General features: G+C 41.9%; 1 long non-coding RNA gene across 1 annotated transcript in view; it reads left to right on the top strand.

Moving 5' to 3' along the window:
* The window catches only part of LOC109547904 (uncharacterized), a 212,519-nt gene that overhangs the window by 120,957 nt on the left and 74,289 nt on the right, over nucleotides 1-17,273 (top strand). The window contains exon 12 of the long non-coding RNA XR_004528175.2: nucleotides 277-4,355. This is a non-coding gene — a long non-coding RNA (uncharacterized lncRNA). The remainder of the gene's footprint in view (nucleotides 1-276; nucleotides 4,356-17,273) is intronic.

Genomic DNA, 17,273 nt, shown 5'->3' with positions numbered 1-17,273 from the left:
AATACATAGAGCTCATATCACTATAAGATAGGATCCAATAATCATTTTCAGGAAGGTGTTTAAGGTTAGGTATGACAAGAGTAACAGATTTTTCAGATTGTGATACCTAACTTCTCTGCCCCACCCCTCCCCAGTTAAATAAGGCATTAAGAACATCACGCAGAAAAGTAACTTTATTGGTAGAACAGAGAGCTCTTGAGAGCTGTTGGCGTCCTGAGCTGTCCGTAGTCTCCAGTGTGTTCGGCCAGCACTGATGGTTGGTTACTTACTGTTTAGAGCTGCTCATGCCCTGTGACCATGAAGCTGAACAGACGCCACTCCCCCTGCTGAGCCCTGATTCTCTGTTCTCACCAACTGAGCCACCAGCCAGACCAAACAACTGTTGATACTTCTTTGAAAGATTGACAGCCAGATTCGGACCAAGGTTACCACACAAGGCCTTACACGTGACCAACTGCACGTTGCCTTTGGTCAGCCTCCCACACCCCTGCTCCACACAGCAGCCAAGCTGTCCTGGCTCAGGTGCTGTGTCTAATCCAGCACCTTTTCCATCGAACTTGGTGAAAGTCTGGATATTACATTCTCTTCTTTTCCTGCCCATCCCCCTTTAGGTCGTCGTCTTTGTTATTAAATCCATACATCTTTATCATATTTCAAGTAAATCTCTAAGATTTTTTTCTTTCTTCCCTCTGTTTGATTTTGGAGAGCCCCCAGTGGTGCTAGTCATACCTGATACGTCAGGAGTAGGGATATAATCATTATCAAGAGGAAAGAGCGTAATATATTTGGAGGTAGAGTAAAGCATAATAGTCAGTGTCATTAACTTTCAGATCTCTTAAGTGTCTTAGTCTGGTTCATCCTCTTCTGATTATACCTTCTTACACACTTGCATAGAGAAATAAACATCATTCTTAGTTTATTTTATTCCTCATATAATTGTTAGTATTGCAGCACAGTTGCAGTATACATCTTATTTCAGATGTGTGTGTGTGTGTATATATATGTGTATACGTATATTTATATAGTATTGTATTACAGATACATTATGAGTGAAATAAGTTTCTGTGGAATGACCTCTGGGTACTAACTTTCATTAGCAGCATCAATCCTAAGGGAAAAGTGGCACCAGTTCTAACCCACCAACGTTAAGTACATTTTGGGTATGTAACCAGGTCTTCCTTAATGTCTTTATTTCTCTTAGCCATGCTTCTGTTCATGGAAAAAGGTTGCCTATCTTAAAATCACCTAAGTACTACTAGAGTAGTATGAGTAGAGTAACTTCCATAATTATTTTCAATAACAACTTAAAATGGAAATCATAGGAAAATTTAGAGTATTCTGAAAATAGGAATATGTTTAAGCATGGATTTTGAAATGACAAATGACTTTTATCACTTCTGTGTATGTAAGTGTTTATGACACTCTCTTGTACATAAAAGTTTACTACTTTCAAACACTACGTTTATTCTGAGGGGCAGTTGAATGAAGAACACTGGGGCCTTTCCCCAGTTCAAGTTGGTGGTCCCAGGGTGACTCAGGACAGCCCCTTCACTTTGGCCTCTTTCTCACATGTACACTTGAAATGTGATGGCTTTGGCTGATGAAACACATTATCTTTTTGAAGACTTGGAAACAGCAGTCAGAAAATGTTTAAAAAGAAAAGGCTAGTACACTTTCCTATTAGTAGAATTTTTAAAGTTTTGGGTCTTCATGAAGGCATTTCAATCTTCGTTCTCTCTGCCGACCTGGTATTATACCTTTCAAAATAACGGTTACCAAACAACTCTTCAAATTCATTATTCATTACTAATCTCAGGGTAATATTTTTCTTTTGCTTGAGTTTTAGTATATAGTCTGAAACTTACCGTACTGTAGGTAGCAAGCTAAAAGCCACTGGTGAAAGTGAAATCATGGCAAGGGGTCTTGTACATCATGCATATGTTCTCATTCATTGAAGATGCATTATCTTGACACAATTTTGTGTTTATAAAATGACCTTGAACTTGCAGATATGCTAAGAGTATTGTTGACAAAGAGATAGCGGTAGAGATTGTAATCTCTCTGTTTGGGTCCACACAAGCCAAATACGCAACAGAATTCCTAAGCTTAATGTAGTGAATAAGCAGCATTTGGACTTAGGGCTTTTAACAATTTTGATATATGCCCAACTTTGAGACATAAAGGCATCCATAGAACAAAATAATAAAGTATACATTTTTAAAAATCATCGAGGTCTGAGAAAAGATAAAACAGAGCCCTTGGGGTTTGGCATTGTTGCCACGGTAGCCACGCTGAGGGGTGAGATGAGTCAGCAGGCCCAGATCAGCAGGGCTTTGCATCCTCTAGCCCACCACATCAACCGAGGATGCTCTGCTTTCATCTGGTGCCTCTATTGGGCTTTCACCTAAGATTTCATTTGGGGGAGGGCTTCCAGTGCTAACGTGCAGTTTGAGAACCGGTGCTCTGACAGATGCAGGTTTTACCTATTAGGCAAAATAGTTGGAACGCCAAATACACTAGACCAACTCACGGTAAAATTAAAGATAGCAAGTCGGCTTCCTTATAGCCCTGTCTGTTGTTAGGATGTCAGAGTGTGTAGTCATCCTGAGACGCAGCGGGGGGCACTTGGAAAAGCTTGTTCGTAAGCACACTGTTTAAGTTGGGCTCCCCTCATCCAGAAAGTTTCCTTAGAAACGTTATGCACGTTGGAGGAACAGGTAAACCCTTTTTATTTAGTGAAACATAATTGTTATACTCGCTGGTGATGTTCAAATCACATTTCTCTATGCACGTTGTAATGATGGTGCTTCCCCACCGCCACCGCCACCCTGCCGCCCGGCACTTTGGACTGAAGTGAACTGACTGCTTAAAGTGGAGCACAGCTTGATGGAAAAGGACTATGAGTTTTCTGCAAGTTCACACAGTCTTGTGGTGGATAAAGAAGGAACCGAGAACAAGACATATGGACAGACGATATCATTTTAAGTGCATTTCTGACAATGTTGCTCAGTTTCCTTTTTAAAAATCCTTTATGTTCAGAGGGTAATGGGGGTGGAGGTGGGCATACAGGGCCAACGTGAAGTCTGACGTAGAGAATGCGTTGCCGGTGGGTCCCCTTGCGAAGCAGGCTTTTTTGTTTTTGTTTCGGTGAGACTTCTGTGGCAAGGAAAACGGTCTGTAACGTTCTTGATGTGGTGCCTGGAAAATCGTGAGCAGTCAGTAAACGTTAGTGTCCTCTCTCCTCATTTTCCTCCTCTTGTTTTCAGCAGCGTGTTTTATTCTGGTAACATCTTTTCATGTAACGTTCACCTTCAACATCAAGTACTGTGTTCTTCAGCTCCCACAGCTTGAGCTTTTGTCTCTCAGGTAGAGAGGTGGTGGGGAGGAGAGGCCAGGTGAACCCAGGCAGGCTCTCCTCTCCCCTGGAGTGAAAGCCTCAGGACTGTGGTGGCTTTAGCGCCCTTATCGCTCCTGATTTCAGCAGGAGTCAAAGACAAAATAACTGAATGAAAGGGAAGATGGCAGCAGCTGTAATCAACTGTTCAGTTCCACTGACAGGAAAAAATCATCTTCCAACTTTAAAGGATTTAAAAATAACCTGGAATGCTTCTTAACATGCAGATCCCTGGGCTCCACCCCAGAGTTCTGAGTCAACTTTAGGTCATTCTGATGCACGTGGTCCAAGAGCTGCGTGTTGAAAACCCCTAATTCTAAGATCAGTTACACCACTGCTCCATTCTTCGTTGATCATCAGTGTAGCATAAAGACTAAATTTCTTTTGAGAATTTTTACCACTTCTTGGTAATTCTGAGCCCCAAAACCATGGCTTAGAATTCTTGGCTTAAAAATATGTGGACCGTGCCTATACTTACGTGTAACTCTTAGGCAGCTGCATAACACAGAAAACTTTGGCAGTGGCATGAGATTTATTTTTAAATTGCAGCGTCGACATAATTCTTTCTTCATCGACTTTGCCTGATGAGGGAGTCCTATCTCACTGTGGTTTGTTCTCCCGGTGGTTTCCGTAGGGTTAGGGAGAATGCTACAGAAAAAAACGAACCCTGTCTAGTTTTGACTCACTCAGACGTGGTGTGTCTTTCGTCTTTCTGAGATGGGATATGAGAGGCATACCCCAAAGGTGGCAAATCAGACTTCCACACTCGTTGCCTTCACTTAGCCAATAGCTTGCTCAGAACGTGTATATTACGATGTGCAGATTCACTGATCGGCGATTTCGGACTCCAGCAGGAAACAGCCTTGAGTCTTGGGAGACTTCTGGGCTTTGCGCTTGGCACTGACTCCTCCACAGAAGCAAGGGGTGCATCTGGCTGTTAGAAGAATTAATGGGCATCCAGGTAAGGGTAGATTGGAGAAATCGTTCCTTGTTTTCCTTTGGGTGGATTTGAGATTTTAGAAAAATTAGTCCTCTGAGAAGAGCTCAGAACTGTTTGTCTTAAGTTTTTCCCTCTGAGTTGCTTTTTGGGATTACCCTGTATGTCATCATTCCCTTTGATGTGAAATCCACCCTCTTCAAAATGTAGTTTCATTTTCAAATCTTTTAAGCATAGGATTCCGTTTCTCTTTCTGTGCATGAAATTTTAAAATAATATTTAATTAATATTAAAATAAAATAACTCTAGTTGCTAAGATGCTAACGTAGGTTACTAGTTCGTAACTTAAGTCTCATGTTTTTTTAGGGAGTATGCTTTAAAAGTTGGGCGGGGAAAATCGGTGTTTGCATATGATTTATGAAACAATGATGCTACAAATGTGTCAGACTTTTCCCTATGTTAAAGGCCAAATTTTGAGGCATACTGCTTAATCTGTTCTGAGGAAGGAGCCGTGAGACCTCTCCCCCTGCCACTCCCCCACGTTTACTCCTGGTGGGACCAGCTCCAGTTCTCTCCTCACGCAGGGGGTTCCAACTGTGGATGTTCAGTGCAGTGGCATTTTTCTTGAAGAAGTGACTAAGCCTTCTTAGATGAATTTTCTCTTTGAGAGGTGGTAGAATTGCATCAGAAAGGCATTTACAGTAAATGGCTCCCTCCCCGCTTCCTGTAATGACCACATATGAAAGAATGCATTAATTCTTGTTTTGAGGAAATGACAGTGGTAGAGTTCTATGGAAAACTCCCTGTTCATCATTAATTAACTAGATTTGAAAGTTAAAAATTGTAAAGCCAGAATCACTTCGTGCTATCTAAATAAATGTCACAGAGGTAACAGCTTTTCATTCCATATTCTATATGAAGTAACTAGTTATCTTGAATTCAAAAAGAGGAAATAGTGTTGAGTATGGCTATAGTTAATGGCATAAACCTAAACGAGTTTCTTCATAGTCATTTTCCTTATTAAATTAATATTTTTCTTAGGTATGTTACTGATTTTGTTCTTTAGGATTCGATTCTCTGTGGTAGAATATGAAGGCTGGAAGGAAAACTCCCATAGGTTATCAGCCAGGGGTTCTCATGGCAACAGTGCTGCCCCCTAGAGGACATAGTATAAATTTGGTACGTTGTTTGGTTCTGCAGTGAAGGGCCTTGAATCAGAGATTTTAAATGTCCCACAGTGGAAAAGACAGAAAGAACTGCCCTGTGTCCCACATGAGTTTCAACTATCCTGTCGGATATTCATGCAGTGAAAATTAGTTTATAATTATCCGATCTTAGACCTAAATTCATTTTACATAAAAGCACAAGATAACCTTGGCATACTTTAAATACACACAGGATATACTCATTTTCATTCACCTGTACCTCTCCTCTTTTGTTTTCCTGTACTTTTAATATGGAAAGCTTCTGATCTGACTTCTGTTAATCCAGGTATTCTTTATAAGTAAGTGATAAGCATCTACTTCATTACATAGTTAATGGGACCTGAAAGTTATGTACATATTGAAATATGTCATGTTTTTATTATAAATTGTTTTGCTTTTAGGCTCTCCTTTACGTTACATTTAAGGTATTATATTGATGTTTTAAAAATATGTGTATACCAGGTAATGTTTACCAATGAATTTCATTTTAGAATAGCAAATATAAATAGGGCATTACAGAATTTTTTGGTTATAAAAAGAAAGCTTTGGGACTAGTGGGGTTTTGAACCAGTGATTCAGTTCCTCTCTGTAGTTCCAGGAAGGACAGTATGCAGATCACCCAGATGGGAGGGATGTTTATCTTCTATGTGAAGATCTCCAGGGAAGATTTCACATGTACTACATTAATATGTTTTAGTATCTTGAGGTCTTCACGTTAAGCTAGTTCTTATTAATACTTTCCAGGAGTCTTTATTAGGTCTCTCTGAAAACACCACCTTTGGTTTCTCCCTTCCTGTAGGAAAGGACAGACAAGTATGGAGAGAAGCTTACAGGTCATCTTGCAAACGAGCAGAGGAGTTAAAAACAGACTCAGATTTTTTTGAACAAGGGGGCTTTGTGTCACTGTCTTCTTCCCGGGAACATGTTCTGCATGTGCCATTTTAGACTTCTGACTGTGTGCTGTGAATATAGTGCGTCTTAGGTAAGGTATGGTCTGTGACACAGGATTATATCGTCAGAGTCACAGCTGTGAGGTCAGCGTACCCAGGCACATGCATGCAGCGCTCACTGATACTTCTTGTTTGGGGCCACATTTTTAATTCTGTAGACCTTTTTCTTGGATTGCTATTTCTTGTGCATTTTTTGGTTGTTGTTATTCTTATGTGGATGTAATTATCGCTTCTCAAATTTTTTTAGGGACACTAATTAAAGTTGTTTTGAGGGTTCTTGACGAAATATCTTCACTCTTTTGAATTTTCTGTTTCTTCCAGGGCCTTTTTGTTGTGTATCTTGGTATTCCACTTTCACATGGCAGGCTTTCTTTAATTGTATGTTTATGCTTAACTCTTCACTCGTATAGAGATGAGGTGGCCTTAAGGCTGCCAGGGCTCCTTATGTTGGGTGCATCTTGCGTCCCTCTGGTGGCACAGAGCCAGCCCTCGTGTGGAGAGTGACTCAGTATCAGAGTGAAGAGGGCTTGACTTTGGGGTTTTCAGAACCAGACTAGCTGTTTAGTTCTCACTGGACATTGTGTTTAATTTCTTTTGAGACTCATTTCCCTTTTTTAATTTTTAGTTTTTGCCTGGGTGGGGGGCTATAAGGTTTGTTGTTTCTCATAAAGATAGGAATTAGGCACGGAAGTAACAGTTGTTGATCCTTAGACTCTTCAGTTAATCTTCTCCTTTCTACCCTTTTTGTCATCTCTGGCCCATACGGTCCTTGCTTTTTCTGAGTCTAGGGCCGCTTTGAGGTTTCACTGGGTTATTGCCTTAGCAGCAGCAGGCGTCTCAGAGAACCTCTGGGGCTGTGAGCTGCCTCTGCTCAGCTTCATCCGTCAGGACTTCATCATTTTATGGCTTCCAGATGGTGGTTGAAATCTCTCAGGCCCATGATAGTCTTTTAACTGTGGTGGGTATGTATACTTTTTTTTTATAACTGTAATGGGATCTTTCATGTGCCCTGACCACCATTTTGAAACGGTAACTTAGTTCGGGCTTCTGGAACGAAGTACCATAGACTGGGTGGCTTATAAACAACGGAAATTTATTCCTCACAGTTCGGGAGGCTGGTGTATAGAAAGCTGTCTTCTCGTTGTGTCCTCACATGGTAGAAGGGGCAGGAGAGCTCTCTGGGGTCTCTTTTATAAGAGCGCCGATCCCATTCATGAAGGCTTCACCTTCGTGACTTAATCACCTCACCAGAGCCCCACCTCCTAAAGGCATCATATTAAGATTTCAACATGTGAATTTGGGGGGAAAACAAACATTCAGTCCATAACAAATGAGAAGTCCTTTCATTTGTTGATTTGTCAGAAGCACATCTGAAGAATTAAGTCAGAAATGCATTTAGCCAGGAAAACGTTTAAATGAGGGCGTGATGACTGCAGTGGGTATTGGGGTTTGGAAAAACTAACCCTCAAAATAACTTGGCTGGGAGGGATAAATTGGGAGATTGGAATTGACATACATACACTACTATATGTAAAATAGATAACTAATAAGGACCTACTGTGTAGCACAGGGAACTCTATTCAATACTCTGTAATGACCTACATGGGAGAAGAATCTAAAAAAGAGTGGATATATTATATGTGTAACTGATTCACTTTGCTGTACAGCAGAAACTAACGCAGCATTGCAAATCAACTGTACTCCAATAAAAATTTTTAAAAAGTAACTTGGCTGGGAAGAAACAGTGAGCTGACATTATTACACAAAGACATGCTTTCCAGCTCTGGAGGCTACAGTCATTCCTCACAGAACACCCCAAGACACTCTTCTAGCTTTATTGCTAGAAGAAACGATGCATCTTGTGAAACATGCAACTTAGTCATTAAAAATATATATATATATATATATATATATATAGAAGTAGTGGTAGTTGTTCCTGATCTTTAATACAAGTATAAATGTGCATATGCTTACTTTTTAATTTCTTGTCTGCCCTTAGACATAGGAATTTTGGAAAGAATCTCCTGTTCCTTCATTCCTATAACTTTTATTCCTTAGCAGATAGACCCTCATACTTCTCCCTCTTCTTGTAAGAAGCATCTCATATTCTCCCTTTCCATTTCCTTTGTGAAAAAAAGCTCCAAATTCTTATTGATCGCCCCTTTCTCGTATTTGTCCCATAGTTCCTGAAAATGCCTAGTAGATACCATGAAGATGGGAAAAATCAGATATTAACTAATTAGTGCTTTAACTTCTCTCACACAAGGGGTATCCATTTGTATCTCAGAAGAAACTCTGAACTGATGTTTCCAGTCTTACCGTTCCCTCATTTTACTCGGAAAAAGCAGCTGTTTCCCTGTGACGAATCCCTGGAGATCTTCCCCAGAGGTCCCCAGAGTTAGGGCCAGTTGCTCCCATGTGATTGAACCTAACACAGAATCTTCTCGCTCTATCCTGATCTCTAGTACAATACTGGAAGCCCCAAATCTTTCTTGAGAACTTGCAAAGTAGTACTGTTGCATATTAATGATCCTTTGTGTAACGGCTTAGACGTAATTGAGGATAGTAAAGATCCTCTGGTATCTGACCTCTGTATTCTGTAAGTTGTTTACCAGTTTAGAGCCTCTGGACTGTTCTAGATCAAAGAGCAGGCCCTGTGAGGCCATGCCCTAGAAACAGATGTGGAGAGTGCTGAAATGTCCTGCGCTCCGAGGATGCAAGCTCCCAGAACGCGCTTGTAATTTATTTCTGGTATTGGCCAGAACAAACATCATCAGCTTGTTCCACGTGCCCTTCTGTCCATATCCACTTGGAATGTGTTGAGTGCGGCTTGTCAGTAGTCTACTGAAAAATGATGGGCCTAAAAGGACACTATGACTGAGAATTTAGAGCACCGTCACACTGGTTCTGGGACCTGTCATATCAGTTGACTGCTACGTTGGATGAGAGAAAAATCAGCAAGTTTTATCTTTTCCTCTGGAGGAAATACCTTGTATGGATGGTCCCAAAGAAATGAGATGACCACGGTGCAATGCTGGTGGCGTTAAGTACACTCACGTAACCCAATGCTGGTTAACACATAGAACATTTCTTCACCTAGGTTTTCTCATGCCCCATCCAATCAGCCTCCACCCCCACTGGCAAACACTTTCTGATTTATATCACTGTTTTTTCCTGTTCTTGAACTTCATCTAAATGGGATCACAGAGCATGCACTTTTTCGTGTCTGGCTTCCTTCACACAAAAGTTTCATGTTGTTGTGTGTACCCTAGTTCCTTCTTCCTTTATTGCTGGGTAGTGTTCTGTTGTACGAATGGACCCAATTCTTTGATCCATTCTCCTGGTGATGGACATTTGGATTGTTTTCACCTTTTTGGCTGTTATGAACATTAAGCCACTATGAACAAGTCCTCTCTCTCTCTCAGTCTCATTCCTTTTTGGATTTAGGCTTAGTTGATGGACCAGACAGTAGATCTGTGTTTACCTTTATAAGAAACTTCCAAACAATTTTCCAAATAATTATACCATTTTATACTCCAGCCAGCAGTGGATGAGTGTTCCAGATGCTCCAATTCCTTCTTAACAATTGTTTATTGTCGGTTTTTCTAATTTTAGCCATTCTCCTGGATGGCAAGTGGTATCTCTTTGTGACTTTTCATGTGCATTTCCTTGATGACTAACATGTTCTTATTGGCCACTTGTATACCTTCGTTCAATCTTTCACCCATTTTTATTTTTCTTGTGGCCATTTTAAAATTGGATGATGGGGACTTCCCTGGTGGCGCAGTGGTTAAGAATCCGCCTGCCAATGTAGGGGACACAGGTTCGAGCCCTGGTCCTGGAAGATCCCACATGCCACAGAGCAGCTAAGCCCGTGCACCACAACTACTGAGCCTGTGCTCTGGAGCCCACGTGCCACAACTACTGAAGCCCGCGCGCCTAGAGCCCTTGCTCCACAGCAAGAGAAGCCACCGCAGTGAGAAGCCCGTGCACTGCAATGAAGAGTAGCCCACGCGCAGCAACGAAGACCCAACACAGCCAATAAATAAATAAATAAATTTCTAAAAATTGGATGATGATGATGATGATGATTGCATGGCATGCAGGATCCTAGTTCCCCAACCAGGGAATCGAACTCGTGCCCCCTGCAGTGGGAGCTCAGAATCTTAACCACTGGACCCCCAGGGAAGTCCTTATTATTATTGATAGGAAGGAGGGTTTTTTTCCTATGTATACTCTGAATAAAATTATTTTGTCAGAAACTTGTAATGCAGATATAGTCTCCCAGTCTGTATCATTTTCTTAAAAATGTCTTTTGATGAGCAGAAGGTTTTAATTTTGAAGTAACTTAATTAATCAAATTTCCTCATATATTATCAGGACTTTTTGTTTCCTAAGTAATCTGCCTCTTCAAGATTGTAAAGATATCCTTCTGTGTTTTCCTTTAGAAGCCTTATAGTTTTAGCTTTTGTACTCTGGTCTATGATCCATCTCAGATTAATTTTTGTGTATTGGGTAAGGTAGAGGTTAAGTAAGGCTCATTCTTTTGCATATGTTTCTTCAGTTGTTCCAGCATGATTTGTTGACAAGACTTCCTCATTGAATTGCTTTGGCACCTGTATTGATAATTGGTTATCCATATATGTGTGAGTCTATTTCAAAGGAACCCTAAAGAATGTTTGTGCAGACCACATGTGGCATGCACTTAAGTCTATGAAGTAACAGTTCACACTGGTCAACCTTAATATAAGCCTCAAGTGACTGGCAGTCTTGAACTTACATCTCATGGAACATTTGCGTCAAAGGTCACTAACAGAAACTTTGCAGGGGCCATTTCGGGGGCCATTTTTTGTTTGCTTTATAAAGCTAACCCAGCTGAGGCCTCTAGAAGTTCCAGCATTCCCACACTGAAGGTCAGGTTCTTATCTGCGCAGAAGTATACCATCAAATCTGTGCGATCCAACCTGAGCCTGCAGGCAGCTTCAAAGAGAACAAAATATTTGAACTTCAGTTTTCTTATTTGAAAACTTGGATATGCGTGGATTCAAAATGACTGATTTTGGAACTCATTATAATTAAGTGTGGGTCAGACAAAAAAATAACGACTCTTAAGAAAATTCTTCATTAACGTAAAGAAACTTGTGACGAAAAAATTGTTTTGCTGGTTTGTGCATATCGTACACAAAAAGTAGATCTGCTGACTTTAAATAAGTCTTGTCTACGAGTAGAATCTCTGCCTGGAAAGGTTTTCATGAACAGTTTTATCTAGCGTTTTTACTTGAATATGGTTAAAAACCATCTTCTTTTCAGAGAGTCCTTGATTTGGAAACCGAAGGATGAATAGAGTAGGAAACACACCACGCTATTCCATTAGAGGGGTAGAATCAGTGTTGCTTATCTCTTTTTGACACCCTGAATTTTCGAGTGTTAGAATTCGTGTTTTCATGGTATGGCAGCGCAGGAAAGTGGTTGAGCGCAGGACTCTGACGCTGGACGGCCTGGGTTGGAACACCAGCTCTGCGGGTCCCCATCGGCGAAGGAGTCAGCCCCTCTGTGCTTCTCCCTAAAACCGGCAGAATCAGAGCGCCTTCCTCAAGTTCAAGGAAGGCAGGAGGCTCAGAGCTGTGCCTGAGTCATGGTGAGCACCATGGGGACTGTTGGCCGGTAGTAACATTATATTACTTTTATAATAAAGGTGCACAAGAAAAGGAAATCTTTTTAAAAAGAAGAAACTAAAAAGCAAAAGTACATTACTTTCCTAGGGTCCAGATATCTCACTATTTGTAGCACACTCCCCAGTCGATTGAACTGGTCAGGTTTTACTGTTCATTTCAGTTCTCCCCCGCAAAGGATGCTGAATGAAAGGTTTTTCTTTTGAGCTTCTTGGGAGGTGTACGCCCTGGAAATACAAGAGGTGCTTCATACTAATTACTAGAATTCCTTTTGTTGCTACAAAGAGACTTTACAGGGAAAGATATTCTTTGAGTCCGCATCTTCCTCTCCTCCTACTTGGCTCTGAGCTCAAGTAAAACACAACAGTTGCTCACTTGAAATACCACCTCCCCTAGCCTGTGTTTGGACTTGTACCGCTGTGCTCAGTCCCTGGCCCCTGTTTTTGCTTTCTCTAGCAATTTCCTGGCCAGAGCAAGAACTAGAGCCGAGTCTGGGAGAAGCGACTGTGACAGGACTGTTTTCCCACCGTGCTTCCCCGCACGACTCTGGAAGGAGGGGCGTGTCCGACCCTCCCTGTAATCCGTGTGCCCATTTAGCAGGGTTGGAGATGCCCGAAAGCAAAATCCAGCTCAGACCAAACACGAAGGTTGCTAATGCGCTGTTAATGGTGTTGAAATATGACGTTTTGGTTACACATCCAAACCGAGTTTGACTGTAGACTGAAGCGTGAGCTTTCCACACATTGTCACAGGAAGGCCGTCATACGCCTTGGAAGCATCTGTCTTCGTTTTACTGTACGTGGTTAAGGCCTGAGGAAGACTAATGTTATTACAGCTGACTTACCCAACCCTACTGTACTGCAAGGTGGGCTTTTCACGAGGTCCACTCGGTGTCGTCGGGTTTTTGTTTATGTTCCCAGTGTTGATGGTAAATGCCGCAGAGGCGCAGAGCGGTGGCATGTGGCTGTCATGATGTGATGTCCGGAGGTCACTTTCTGCTGAGCGTGGCTGCTCCCTGCCGCCCCAGGCCCCTGTCATCTCTCGGCAGCCCTCTCCCTGGAGCTCGTTCTCACTCCTCGGTCTCTGTAGCTCTCCCAGCCTCCCGGGCATAGAGAAAACAGACACCAGAAGGTGAGCTCACTCAGGTTCTGGCCCCAGTCGACACTTCCTCTGCACCCGCCTTGCTTTCCCTGCCTCCTGCTCCACTGGAAGGGGAGCCCTTCCCCGTGTCCACGCTCTGGACCTTATCCCCTCTCACCTCCTCAGAGACTTTCTCTCTCTGACCTTTACCTGCCAGCCACCACTGACTTTCTCTCATGAGGGAGTAGACCTACTCAAGGCTTACCAATTGAAAACAAAACCACCGGCCTTCACATTGCCTTCCCTTGCGCTTGCTTCTCCGTTCACTTCCCCTGCCGGGGCCGAATTTCTTGGAGGAATTGTGTGAATTTGCTTCCTTCATTTCCTCACCCTGCCGCCTCCTCGGGCTCCTCCGGTCTGGCTTCTGCACCTGTGACCAAGTTGATATTGCTCTGGCCAAAGCTGATAGTTGTCTACCTATCCTTCTGTTGCCACATTCGCCAGATATATTTAGCATTGTATCTTCCGTGACCTGTTTGATGTCCTCTCCTCTCTGGCTTGCCCTGCCCCTCTGCCTTTTTCTCCTCCTTGCCCTCTGCAGGTTCTTTCTATCCACCTCTGAGCGCCAGGCTTTGTATTCAGATGCCAACTGGACATTCCCGCTTGATATCTTGCTAGCGCCTCATAGCCAACAGATTCCAAACTGATCCCAGTTACCCAAGCTTGAAACCTGTGATTTACTGCGCCTTTTCTTTCCTCATCTTCCAAATCCACAAAGAAACAAAATCTGGTCAAAATTCCACATCTCAGCCATTCTCAAATCCATCTACTCTGTCTCCAGTGTGTCCGTCTTGGTTACCATCACCTTTGACCTAAATTATTGCATTTTAGCATCCCTCTCCCTGCTTATTGATGTTCTTCCCCAATCCATTCTCCCGACTGCATTCAGAGTGATGCTTCTGAAAAGCAGCCTCATCGTGTCACTTCTCTTCTTAACTGTCACCCGATTCTGTGATATCCTGAACCCAACTTGATCGGGGCCCTATAGAGTATGTGTCCTCGTAAACAAATCATCAAACACTAGGGTTCACAGGGGGACGCAGAGGAGATTTACTTCCCCCTCCACATAGCAGAACCTAATGAAAATCCCGACTGGACATCACTCACCGCTGCCCTCCAAGGTTCCTGATCGTGGGCTTCATGTTCCTCCCACCCTCCCCCACTCACCTGGTCATGCCTCCCAGCCCCATCCGCTCCTACCTGTCGTATTCCTACTCCATTTACCACCCCCATATTCAGAGAGCTCAGCTCTTTGCTGAATGTTCTGATCCTCGAGTTTCATCCCTGTCTTATCTTAGTTTGGGTTCCCCTCAGGGCAGATTCTGAAAAGGATACAGTCTGGTCTGACCCCACTATGTAAGAACTGGGTGACTTCTCTGTGCCTCAATTTTCTCATCTTTAAAATTCCACTTTATAAGATTTAATTTCCACTTTATAGTGAAAATTAATTTGTGCATGGAGAGTGCTTTTAAAAGTCTACCTGAAGTGAGAGAGTGGCATGGACATATATACACTACCAAACGTAAAATAGATAGCTAGTGGGAAGCAGCCGCATAGCACAGGGAGATCAGCTCGGTGCTTTGTGACCACCTAGAGGGGTGGGATAGGGAGGGTGTGAGGGAGGGAGACACAAGAGGGAAGAGATGTGGGAACATATGTATATGTATAACTGATTCACTTTGTTATAAAGCAGAAACTAACACACCATTGTAAAGCAATTATACTCCAATAAAGATGTTAAAAAAAAACCCCAGAAACTCTATCTGACCCATAATAGTAGTCAATCAAGTTTGCAACAATGATAATAATGATTACTACTGTTATTAACAATGTCACTTCATACAGGTTTCCATTCTCAACCTATCTAGACCAGATGAGAGCCCCCTCTTAGGTGTACCAATAGCATCCTATGCCTCTTTTAAATCATAATTGCTAGCTTGGTGAAGGAAGGATGATGGCATCCTGTTCACCATTCAGCGCTTAGCCCAGTACCTGGTATTATAGTGTACGGTATGTACTGTGTGCTCAATAAATATTTGCTGAATGGAATTAATCAAATGACTTGTAAAAAGAGTATTCCAAATATTCTATACTTCTTACCTTTAATAAGCTGCCTTTAAAATACAAAGCATGCCTGTTAAAAAATACAACATGACAAAGAAAACATAACTGTGCTCGAGGGGTTTGTCTTTAAATCCAGCATCACCGAGTGAGCCCGGGCAGGCTCTCCGGGTGTCCGTGTCTCTGGAGCAGCTCTGCCTGAGAGCCTTTGTCCAGTTCCAGAATTCTTCAATCCTCTGATAACAGGGCGCAGTAAGGATAGAGTACGTTTTTAGGACACTCAGGGTTTCCCTCATAGTTATGTTTTTTCCTGTTAGCTGGTGGGAAAATGTCATCTTGTTTCTTGGGCTTGCAGGTTCTTTCCTAGTCCTGGGGAATTTTTCAAGCTGGCTATAATGAGAGGGTCTCAGAGAACCACAGAGAGGTCTGATATGTTCTTTTCAAGTTAAACATAATGTCCCTTCTGATTTTCACTTCTGATCGTCTCTGTTTCTGAGCTGACTTCTGTAATTGTATTTAAAGATGTATCAGAAATAAGGTCTATTTTATTTTGACGCCTGCGCCCTTGACATCCTTTAAACTGTGTTTCCTGCCAAGTCAAAAGCCTTCTTCAGAACTACTAACTCTAATGACTTCTTTCTTTCTTTATTCTTTTCTCTCTTTCTTTTTTCCTTTAATGGTATGTGTACACACACACACACACACACACACACACACACACACGTATTATTACACTGTGGTGGAATACATACAATGTAAAATGTACGATCTTAACCATTTTTAAGTGTAATGGCATCAAGTGCATTCACATTATTGAACAGCCATCACCATCCTCTATCTCCAGAACCCTCTCGTCTTGCAAAACTGAAACTACATTCCCATGAAACACCAACTCACCATTCTCCCTTCTCCTCAGCCCCTGGCAAGCATAGTTCTTTCTGTCTCTGTGAATTAGACTACTCCAGGAACCTCATATAAGTCGACTCAGACAGTATTTGTCTTTTTGGGACTGGCTTATTTCACTTAGCATGATATCCTCAAGGTTCAACCATGTTGTACCATGTATCAGAATTTCCTTCCTTTTTAAGGCTGAGTAACATTCTGTTGCTCGTATAGACCGCATTTTTGTTTATCCATTCATTGGATGTTTGGGTTGCTTCCACCTTCTGGCTATTGTGAATAATGCTGCTATGAACATAGGTATACAAATAATTCTTTGAGACCCTTCTTTTAATTATTTTGGATCTAATGATGTCTTGAATCTTCTTTCTTGATGCTTCTGTTGTTTTCACGAACTTTTGCCTTCCTCTTTTGGCCATTTACCACCCCTCGCCCATCAATCTTCTCTGCCATTTTGCTAATAACGAACGTCCTACTGTCAAGATTCTCATGCTTCAGTGTGGCCCTCACAGAGCTGCTGCTATGTGGAGAAAACAGTTTGGCAACTAAGAAATATTATTCGTTCCCACCTCCTGGACACCCACCAATTCCTGCTATTTTCTGAAGACATACCAGTGGTTCCTAAATTTTTTTAAAAAGACACCTTAGTGACAGGGCAGATTTTTGTGGCTATTGACCTTCTATATTTTGAAATTTAACTGTTAATAGTAGCATCTTCTTGATGTATCAGTCCTATAGTTGTGATATTGATATCTATCTATTTTTCCTCATGAAAACAATATATGACAATCATAGAAAAACTGTTACACACAATAGCACCGTCAAAAAGCAGCCACTGTTAGCATCTTGATGCATATTCTTCTGGTCTTTTTAATGTCAATTTTTATCTATTTAAGATCATATTGTCTTGTACTTCTTTTTTGCACTTAAAGTGTAAGCATTCTCGTTAGGTCTTTGTAAATAGTTTAATTATTTTATATGACTGAGAGATATTTACAGGGTGTTCATTGGGTT

The sequence above is a fragment of the Tursiops truncatus genome, chromosome 9 (genome assembly GCF_011762595.2).
Source record: "Tursiops truncatus isolate mTurTru1 chromosome 9, mTurTru1.mat.Y, whole genome shotgun sequence".
Classification (NCBI taxonomy): Eukaryota; Metazoa; Chordata; class Mammalia; order Artiodactyla; family Delphinidae; genus Tursiops; species Tursiops truncatus.
Note: the sequence above shows the minus strand (reverse complement) of the source record. Positions and strands in the feature narration are given on the sequence as shown.